The 10,541-nt window shown below is 40.1% G+C and overlaps 1 long non-coding RNA gene across 1 annotated transcript; it reads left to right on the top strand.

The window, feature by feature from the left end:
- The first annotated feature begins 1,866 nt into the window (after positions 1 to 1,866).
- On the top strand, positions 1,867 to 10,335 carry LOC139568243 (uncharacterized). Its single transcript, XR_011673551.1, has 2 exons — positions 1,867 to 2,023; positions 9,350 to 10,335. It is a non-coding gene; the product is annotated as an uncharacterized lncRNA (long non-coding RNA).
- The last annotated feature ends 206 nt before the right edge of the window (positions 10,336 to 10,541 follow it).

Consider the following 10,541-nt stretch of genomic DNA (forward strand, 5'->3'; position numbering starts at 1 on the left):
GTAGTGTGAATAAGTGCGCTACTGTGCTGCACTGTCAGGGCTGGCCAGAGGCTGAGATGGAACTGAAGGCTGTCTCAATTTAAGATCAATACAAATGGATATCAAAAGTTAGACACAAGAATGTGGAATATTATTAAGGCTACAGTAGCCTACATCAGCACTATTACAGAAGCATTGGGCTATATTACCAATATTATTAGTAAGATATAATAATAATAACAATATTAATGCTAATAACAATAATAATAGTAGATTAGTCTAAATCATCAGCATCATTGTTTGTTATTATTTTACCATCGTTATTTATTATTCATGTAATTGTTAAAGTTGAACAATTTAGTAAATGTAATACAGAAAAATGCATGCATTATTTTCAACCCTTTAAGTTAATATTCAGTGCATGTGAAGTTATATCCTTCGTGTAAAATCAGTAGCTCCAAAAAGTGGCCTAAATTATGTAAACATTTAAATTCTGCATCGGATTTGTGACTTTTTATAGCTTAAATGGACAATATATATATATATATTTTTTTTTATGATCTAGAAATGTATTATTTTTAAGTATTAAAACAGGCCCATTGTGTGTGAAATTATATACATTAAGAGGACATTCCTTGAGTGTATGGTCAAAGTCAATGTTTGAGTGTATGGTCAAAGTCAATGTTCGCCAAAATATAGCCTAGCTCTACAGGGCTACTTCGGAATTATATGTCAAAAAGGCCTACATAATTTCCAACATAATGACTGTTGTAAAATCGCACTGATGAATCACTGCGCAATGTAGGCCTTGCCTAGCTGACACAGCAGACTGCGGAAAAGTTTACAGTTCACATAGATATCTTGACCTCTCTCTGAAGTAGGCTACTCATGTGTCCACAGGTGTGCAAAGACGTTGTCACTAGATTAGATAAAATAACAAAGACCAAGCCAAACAATCGTCATAGCAGGTTATCATCACACCCCATGTGGTAGAAAATAATTGTCTTGAAAATAGCACATTCCCAACATTTCAGCACAGTTTACATTTAAGAGGTAAATATGGACACATTCAAACAAAACTCAACTGAGGCGCAGAAGTTTAAAGCATGTGGTGCATGATTTCATGTAACCTAGAAATGACATTTCAAATTAGAGAAAAGTTCATTAAAGCCGAATACCCTCTATGCGTTAAATACCTTTGCATTACTTTGGTAAATTGAACCTTTCAGTGAGAAAGAATGATTATTGTTTGTCCAATATCCGTGTTTACAGGAGAGCATAGTGTCTCTGTTCGCCTTAATATGCTGTGAGGTCTATTATGGAAGAATCTTCCTGGCAAACTGGGATTGCAGCTGTGCTATTATTATCTATAAACTTGGCTAATTTTCTAAAGGTTTTAATAAAACTACCCTGGGGATCACCGTGTGTGTTAAGAAAGAGAGATATTTTCTCCCTTTAGAACTGAAACATATCTCCAATCTTTCTTGTTATGTCTAACTCTTTTAATGAATGAATTCCACATGGATCATCATCCATTGAAACAGAGGAGGATGCTTGCATGCTATTTATAATTTTGCCACACACTAAACCGTTACCCTTATCAAATGCCATGCCCCTAAATTTACAGGAGCTATTGGACAGATACAAATCATGTGAACAGTCCCAGAACACAAACAACATATACATCAATCTTTACTTTAAAAATGTTTTCTTCAGTTGGCGGATGCAGATTTCATGACAAATATTATAACCTTTCAAATCAAATATTGACTTAACTTTCTGGTGTTGTCATGGGGCTATTTCCTTAGTATTCAACCACAGGAAGGGCCAACTGTGTGTAATCAGTCAAGTTCAAGTATAGAGGAACATTCCCCACTATCACCAGGAAGCGTTTTGACATCCCTGACTTGCCAGAGCTGTACATATGATTCCTCCAAGACTTCACACAAGCTAAATTACATACTCATACCCTGTGGGCTGCATTACAGAAGGAATGGACATTGTTAATGGACTCAACTCTTGGACCCGGGAGACTCAAAAAAAGGTATTTTAAAAATCCTGCTTAGGAAAGTTAGAGTGTTGTGTTTTCTTCTAACTGTTTGTAATTGGACTGCCTGTATTTCATCCTTTGAGTTTGAGTTTATCTTTACAGAGACAGTGCACATTAATTAACGTTTTAGTAAAAGTGCCGGTTTTAGTCAGCCGGCTAATTTTCAACCGCAGTCCCTGGGCAGGTTATTAAAAACAATTACAATACAGACAATCATTGAGCAGTGAGCACACGCAGAGCAACATAGGACAAGCAAGATGTAGCAATGCAGACAGAGCAACATAGGACAAGCAAGATGTAGCATACAGACAGAGCAACATAGCACAAAAAGCAACAAGACAAAACCCATAAAAGCAACAAAGTGTTTCCACACCTCACAAGCTACAGACAACAGACAACATGGAAAGCGACAATACACAGCTAGGGATTATGTTCACAAATCTGATTGATCTTTAGCCATGTCTTCATGTTTTTGTGAAAGTGTGGTAGGTGGTGCAGTTATGTGTGTCTGATGGAAGTGTATGTGGAACTAGTGGAACTATACAGTCACCTCTCATGGCAGACCTTGTGGATCTGCTGCCACATGTTTGGGTTTTCTGTTTAACAAAAGTACTGAGTGGAGGGGGAGCCAGGCCATTCAGGATCTTAAATACAAGACATGCGTCGGTGTATTGCAAAAGATTTTCCCAACTCAGGAGCTCATGCTTTCTGAGGATGTAACGGTGATGATGGCTTTTGGGCTTCCTATCAAGCACTTTGAGAGCCTGTTTGTAGACAGACTGAATGGGCTTTAATGTTGTACAGCAAGCTTGGCCCAAACTAGTCAAGCAGTATGTTAAGTGGAGGAGTATCATAGATTTGAAGTACGTTTTTGCTACCTCTGTAGTCAAACAATTTGGTATAAATCGAAATTAGCTAGGTTGAATTTGGTTATTTGAAATACCTTTTTCACCTGCTTTTTATAAGAGAGGTTGGAATCAAGTATGATGCCAAGGTACTTAAAATCAGATACCACCTGGAGCTTCTCCCCTGACACATAGACATCTGGCTCAGTAGCATCTGTTGCCCTCTTTGTGAAGAACATGCAGACAGTTTTTTTCACATTGAGATGCAAACACGAGTCACCGAGCCACTTTGTAACCTGGACCATTACAGTAGTGAGTTCTTGTGCAGGTTGTTGTTTGCTCTTTGCATGCACAAATATCACTGTATCGTCTGCATACATTTGAACTTCAGACCCAGTACAGACAGAAAGCAGATCATTAATGTACAGGCTGAACAGGAGGGGCCCCAGTATTGACCCTTGGGGCACGCCCACATCATAGCTAAGAGTGGGCGACAGCTCATTGCTCACTCTGACACACTGAGTTCTGCCTTCAAGGTATGATTTCATCCATCTCAAGGCATCGGGGGAAAAGTTGAATTTGGACAATTTTGTGATGAGAACCTCATGGTTAACAGTATCAAAATCCTTCCTTAGGTCTAGAAACACAGCCCCAATAACGCCCCCTTTGTCCATCTTGGACTTCACATTTTCCAGAAGAAAGCAGTTGGCCGTTTCTGTGGAGTGTTTCGCTCTGAAGCCAAACTGCATGGAGTGTAATGTGAAGGGGCTGTTGTTGAGGTGGGTAATCAGTTGCTCTGCTACACACTTTTCAACAACCTTCGACACCACAGGTAGTATACTAATGGGAGTGTAGTTACTCACGTCAGCAGGGTCACCCGATTTAAAGATGGCCATTATTATGGCCGACTTCCATACCCTTGGAAACACCCCCTGACCAATAGATGTGTTGGTGACCTTAGTAATGGGGCCAATTAGTGACTCTTTGTAGTTTTTAAGAAAGGTAGAGTCCACCCCAAACATATCTTTGGCTTTAGAGTTCTTTAGTGAGCTAATCAACTCGTTCACCTTTGACTCAGAAACCTCCCTTATGATGAAGACAGGTTGAGCATCGTTCGCTAGCACTGAGCCCAAGAAACCAGTGGAGGGGTTCTGTGTCAGTACCCTGACAGAGTCAATAAAGTAGGAATTGAAGGCTATTACTATTTCGACTGTATCTTGTGTTAGATTGTTATTCACCATGATTTCTAGTATTTTTGCAGTGTTACTATGGTCTTTCCCTGTTCACTTTTTTAGATTCTCCCAGATCAATTTAGAATTTCCCTTTGCTTCACCAATTATGTTAATAAAAAAAGTTTGCCTTGGCCTGTCTGATTTCCTTCATCACCTTATTTCTCAACATGGTAAACCTACGTCTGTCATGCTCTAATTTGGATTTTAGAGCATAATCTCATTCTTTCATAAATTTCCAGATTTCTCCATTTAGCTAATCTAGAGTGCTCTTTTGGCCAGGTTTGGATTTGATTTTCTTTAGGAAGCCATTTATTGTAGTCTGGATTGTGGATAGAAAAACCTGACTATCAGCTTCCACATCTGTGTAGGCCAAGAGATCATTCCAGTTAATTCCCTTAATTGCGTTTTCAAAATCATTTAATTCACTCGGGTATTCTTTGTTGATCTTTGCTCAAGGATCTTTCTGTTTTTCTATTAGGCCAGTAGGTCCGTACAGTATGAATGGGGTGGGTTGCATGCAGCAGGAATGAGTGAGTGAGTGTACGAAGGCCTTCTCTTTCTCACAGGACGGTGAAGCCATTTCCTCAGGGAAATCTGACACACATAAGCACCCATTTCCAGTCTTGTTGATAATGTGTGACTGAGAAATGCCACACATGCAACTAGAGGGGCATAACAATCTTTCGTCAAAAAGTGAGTTTTCGGCTGTTCGGCAACGTTGAGTATTTAAAGGGAGGCCCCTTGGAGAGGTTACAGATGCCCCCAACGTCATGCGGGTGCAGATGTCTCTATGTGTTTGTGGATGTGGTCAGTCAGCGCTGCCTGATACTTTGGGGTCTTTACATCATGGTGGGGAACACAGAGACTTCCCAGATAGTCTGCGTCATCTTCAGTTTCTGCCCTTGCCTTCAGAATGACTTGAGGACTGAATTTCTTCAATGGAAGAGACTGAAGAGCAGTAATACAGCAATCTTACACCACTGGGCAAAAACTGGTTGAATCAATATTGTTTCCACATCATTGCAATCAAAACATTCAATGGGATGACGTTAAATCAACGTGGAAAACGTCAACGTAAAATAATTTTGTCTTTTTTTCACACAACTTTCAACCTAAATCCAATGACATGGTGAAATGTTTTATTGATTTCACATTGAATTCACGTTAGTTGACAACTCAACGAAATGTAAATCAAAACTAGACGTTGAACTGGTACCTGTGGCCGGTGGGACTGTACTGTTTTCTCAAGGTACTTTATGGCCTTGTAGAAATATTATCTTTGGCTACAGATTTCTTGTTTCTAACAGTGGAAAACATACATAAACTCCTTTTCCTACAATAGCAACATCTTATCTCTGCCTGCTGATGTTCTGTATCTGAACCAGTCCAACTCTAGATGTTAGAAGAATTTTGCACTTTTGAAATCATTGGACGGAATTGTGTCCCCTCATAGGATGCAATGGTGCTATACAAACTAACAAACACTCAACACCTTCAAAATACTAACTCTTTCAAATTACAGTACAATTCCATTCCACGAAACCACCAGTTCTTCAGGAAACATCTATCTTTTATAATTGACAAGTTTTATAATTGATAGGTCAACCAAAATGTATTTGGTTGACCTATCCTCAGACAAGCATTTGTGAGATGTTTGTGATGGCAAATCAAGCACCTCAGAGTAAAGAATTAGCTATGTAAAGTGGCTCACAAGATATTGTGTAGGAATATAACATCAGTTATCCAGCAATAGGCTTATGTCTGTTTTCATAATTAGTGACGCGTCTAAGTTTACAGGCTGTGCTATGGCCAAATCTTTCTACTCTTCTCTGTCCCATCACCAGCTGGACAGTGAGTCAAGTCAACCCCCTACCACCACCCAAAAACATTCCTATTACCACTCCAAATCACTCTTATAACCTTAAAACTATATCTACAGCAAGACTTAGCTGGGCAAAAAGTGAGAGAGAGAGAGAGAGAGAGAGAGAGAGAGAGAGAGAGAGAGAGAGAGAGAGAGAGAGAGGGGAGAGAGAGAGAGAGAGAGAGAGAGAGAGAGAGAGAGAGAGAGAGAGAGAGAGAGAGAGAGAGAGAGAGAGAGAGAGAGAGAGAGAGAGAGAGAGAGAGAGAGAGAGAGAGAGAGAGAGAGAGAGAGAGAGAGAGAGAGAGAGAGAGAGAGAGAGAGAGAGAGAGTGTTTGGGAGAGAGAGAGAGAGAGAGAGAGAGAGAGAGAGAGAGAGAGAGAGAGAGAGAGAGAGAGAGAGAGAGAGAGAGTTTGTGCATGCGTATTCATGTGCTGTTGTGAGTGTGCTCTGGGTTTTGTTCACTTACATCTGGTTGTCTTGAATCACAGAGTTGCAGGACTAAGATGAATAGCTAACTAGCGAGGGTATTTGGATTTAAATAATGCAGCACTGGCTTTTTTTGTTTCATTTGCTGAGAATGACAACAACAACTACATGCAGTGTCCGGGGATAGCAGAGAAGGGACTGTTCCTAACCACTGTCGATGTGTGATGGCTTTTGAATGGTTTTTCAGCAGCTGTGGCATCACCCAAGTGGGTGCCACATTTTCAGCAATGGATGACCAGTACCTGTGGAGGAACCTCTCCTGTGGAGGAACTGAATGTCGGAGAAGCAGGTGTGGTGCACTGACAAAGAGCTCAGGGCCTGTTTGTCAGACTGTCTTTGTTTCTCTCTGGCTGTACCATCGATGCCCCTTCCACTCAAGCTATACTGCCTTTCCAGCCCACTGCCTCAACTCCATTTCCATCACCCGGAACCGACTGCTAGAAAGACTTTTCAATCTTCATCACCATCAAAGAGGACCACTTTTCTTTTAGGGACCACAATGAAAATAAGTCTAACTTTTTTGAGATATCCCTGTCACGTTTTTAAAATGTGTGTACTGTGTGTATATGTGTTTTTTAACTGAAGAATCCATCAATTTATCACTAACAAGCTCTCACAGTCTCACATCAGAATTAGACGTTTATCCATGTTTCTCATGTTTTCCAAATGTCAAATTTCTAAGTGTTTGGTTAAGGTTAAGTTTAGGCATTAACACCGAATTCTTAAGGTTCGGCATTAACTCAGAATTCTTAAGGTTAGGCATTAACTCTGAATGGTTAAGATCAGGGTTAAGGTTTGGGAAAGGCTTGAAAACAAAAATAACTTTCTATCGCAGGTTTCAAACATGCAACCTTTGGAACCAGTGGCAAGTGCTTACTCTCATTCTTCATCCCGTCCCTAGCAAAAACCAAAGTCTACATGAAGGTAACAGCGCTCACTGTTGCCCCCAGTGGCCAGTTTCCACGTCATCTCCCGATGTCCTCTGAAATGGATGGATGTCGAAAACTGATGTGTATCATGGGTGACCTGCCTGCTGTCACACACTGTGCTATTCTCCATCTCTAATCTCTCCCCCTGTCCAGCCAGCTGTGCTAAAAACCAATTAACCATCACCATCATTATACATTATGAGCACCACTAATCTTCTGGCCATGTGCCTAATAAACCATACAGAATTCCATAGCAAAGGTACAGTCAGTTTGACTTCAATTTCTGGTAAAATGAACACGGAATTTGCTCATAATAATTCTCTAGTTATTCTCTGCAGCTCCACAGGCTACAGTAGGCTATACCCAGGCTGTCTTTGCATGTCTTAGACCTAGTCTAAAGATCCACCATTCTAAAACAAGCTCCTTCGGAAACCACAACAGGCACTGTAGAGTGTAATTATAGGAGTGCTCGGCTCCCATGGACCCTATGGCTCAGCTGGGCACACATGCTCCGTTATTGCAAGATAAGCATAACAGGAAATCAAGTGTTGATGGGGGGAGAATGATCTCCAGATGTTCATTTGGGCATCAAACCCAGTCATATATCATCAATCATCTCTCTCCCCGATGGCTCGTATATTTTCGTTTTTCAAACAAATTCACCCGAGAACCAGAGAGACGTCCTGATCGAACTGGGCATATGCGTGTTTACCCCGCTGCTTACTTTGACCAAGATGGAAGTTGTTTTGCTGTATTCAAAAGGTTTTTAGGCTAAAGAAATTTTAGGAAATAAACATACAGTATTGAAATTCTAAAGACGTTTAGGCTTACTACATTAACTATCGTATATGTACATCAGCAGTATTCAACGGGGGTCCGCGGCCCTGAGGTACTGCAGGGGGTCCGCGGCCCTGAGGTACTGCAGGGGGTCCGTGAAAATATATATATATATTTTTTCAATGTTTTTATGAATATCATGAGCAACAAAATAATAAAATGGTTTTGAATTACATACAGTACAAGTCAAACGTTTGGACACATCTACTCATTCAAGGGTTTTCCTTTATTTTTACTATTTTCTACATTGTAGAATAATAGTGAAGACATCAAACTATGAAATAACACATATGGAATCATGTAGTAACTAAAAAAGTGTTAAACAGTCAAAATATATTTCATATTTGAGATTCTTCAAAGTAGCCACCCCTTGCTTTGATGACAGCTTTAGCCCAATTTGGTAGAAGAACAAGTCCCTATTATGGCAAAAACAGCTCAAATAAGCAAAGAGAAACAACAGTCCAGCATTACTTTAAGACATGAAGGTCAGTCAATACAGAACATTTCAAGAACTTTGAAAGTTTCTTCAAGTGCAGTCGCAAAACCATCAAGCGCTATGATGAAACTGGCTCTCATGAGGACCGCCACAGGAACGGAAGACCCAGAGTTACCTCTGCTACAGAGAATAAGTTCATTAGAGTTACCAGCCTCAGAAATTGCAGCCCAAATAAATGCTTCACAGAGTTCAAGTAACAGACACATTTCAACATCAACTGTTCAGAGGAGACTGCGTGAATCAGGCCTTCATGGTCAAAGAAGAAGAAACCACTACTAAATGACACCAATAAGAAGAAGAGACTTGCTTGGGTCAAGAAACACGAGCAATGGATATTTGACCAATGGAAATATGTCTTTTGGTATGATGAGTCCAAATTTGAGATTTACTGTTCTAACCACCGTGTCTTTGTGAAACGCAGAGTAGGTGAACGGATGATCTCCACATGTGTGGTTCCGACGTGAAGCATGGAGGAGGAGGTGTGATGGTGTGGGGGTGCTTTGCTGGTGACACTGTCAGTGATTTATTTACAATTCAAGGCACACTTAACCAGCATGGCTACCATAGCATTCTGCAGCAGTACGCCATCCCATCTGGTTTGCGCTTAGTATGACTATCATTTGTTTTTCAACAGGACAATGACCCAACACACCTCCAGGCTGTGTTAGGGCTATTTGACCAAGAAGGAGAGTGATGGAGTGCTGCATCAGATGACCTGGCCTCCACAATCACCCGACCTCAACCCAAATGAGATGGTTTGAGTTGGACCGCAGAGTGAAGGAAAAGCAGCCAACAAGTGCTCAGCATATGTGGGAACTCCTTCAAGACTGTTGGAAAAGCATTCCAGGTGAAGCTGATCATCAAGGCAAATGGTGGCTACTTTGAAGAATCTAAAATCTAAAATATATTTTGATTGTTTAACACGTTTTTGGTTACTACATGATTCCATATGTGTTATTTCATAGTTTTGTTATCTTCACTATTATTCTACAATGTAAAAAATAATTTAAATAAAGAAAAACCCTTGAATGAGTAGGTGTCTAAACTTTTGACTGGTACTGTACCTACAGTAGAAAAGATGAGAATACCCACTGGGCAAAAACTGGTTGAATTAATGTTGTCTCCACGCCATTTCAACAAAAAAAGTAATTTGATAACGTTGAATCAACGTGGAAAACTGATTGGATTTGCAAAAAGTTAGGGAATTCCATATTTTTTTCATTTATGTTAGTTGACAACTCAATTGTCAGGTTTTGGCCAGGACTGTTCTGGTTTTTGTCACTAGATGTCCCCATTGCACCTTTTTTGTACCTTTTGTTTTTGCCCTTGCTCTAATTATTGTTTGCACCTGTATGTCGTTCCCTTGTTAGTATTTAATCCCTGTGTGTTCCTCAGTTCCTTGCTCAGTGTTTGTATGTTAGCACCCAGCCCCAGCCCAAGCCTTGTTGTGAACATATATTTTTTCTCTTGTTGGATTTTCCAGAGGTTCTCTGGTTTTGTTCTTTTGTATTTTGGATTAGTCTTTTAGGTTTGTTTTTTCCCTTGCTGTTTTTACCACTTTGTGGATTTTCTTTGTATTTTGGAAGTTATCTATTTTTTATTAAACCACCATTTCTAGTACTGCTGTGTCTGCCTCATCTTCTGGGTTCTGCCGATTTAGTGACTGTTTCTAGCACCGGGTCCTGACATCAATGAAATGTAAACCAAAACTACACGATGAAATGAAGTCTATGCACAGTGTGTATCTTCTTTCGAAAGGGGGGGTATCAAAAAGGGTTCTACCTGGAATCCAAAATGGTTCTACCTGGAACCAAAAGGGTTTTTCA

This window comes from Salvelinus alpinus, chromosome 1, assembly GCF_045679555.1.
Source record: "Salvelinus alpinus chromosome 1, SLU_Salpinus.1, whole genome shotgun sequence".
Lineage (NCBI taxonomy): Eukaryota > Metazoa > Chordata > Actinopteri > Salmoniformes > Salmonidae > Salvelinus > Salvelinus alpinus.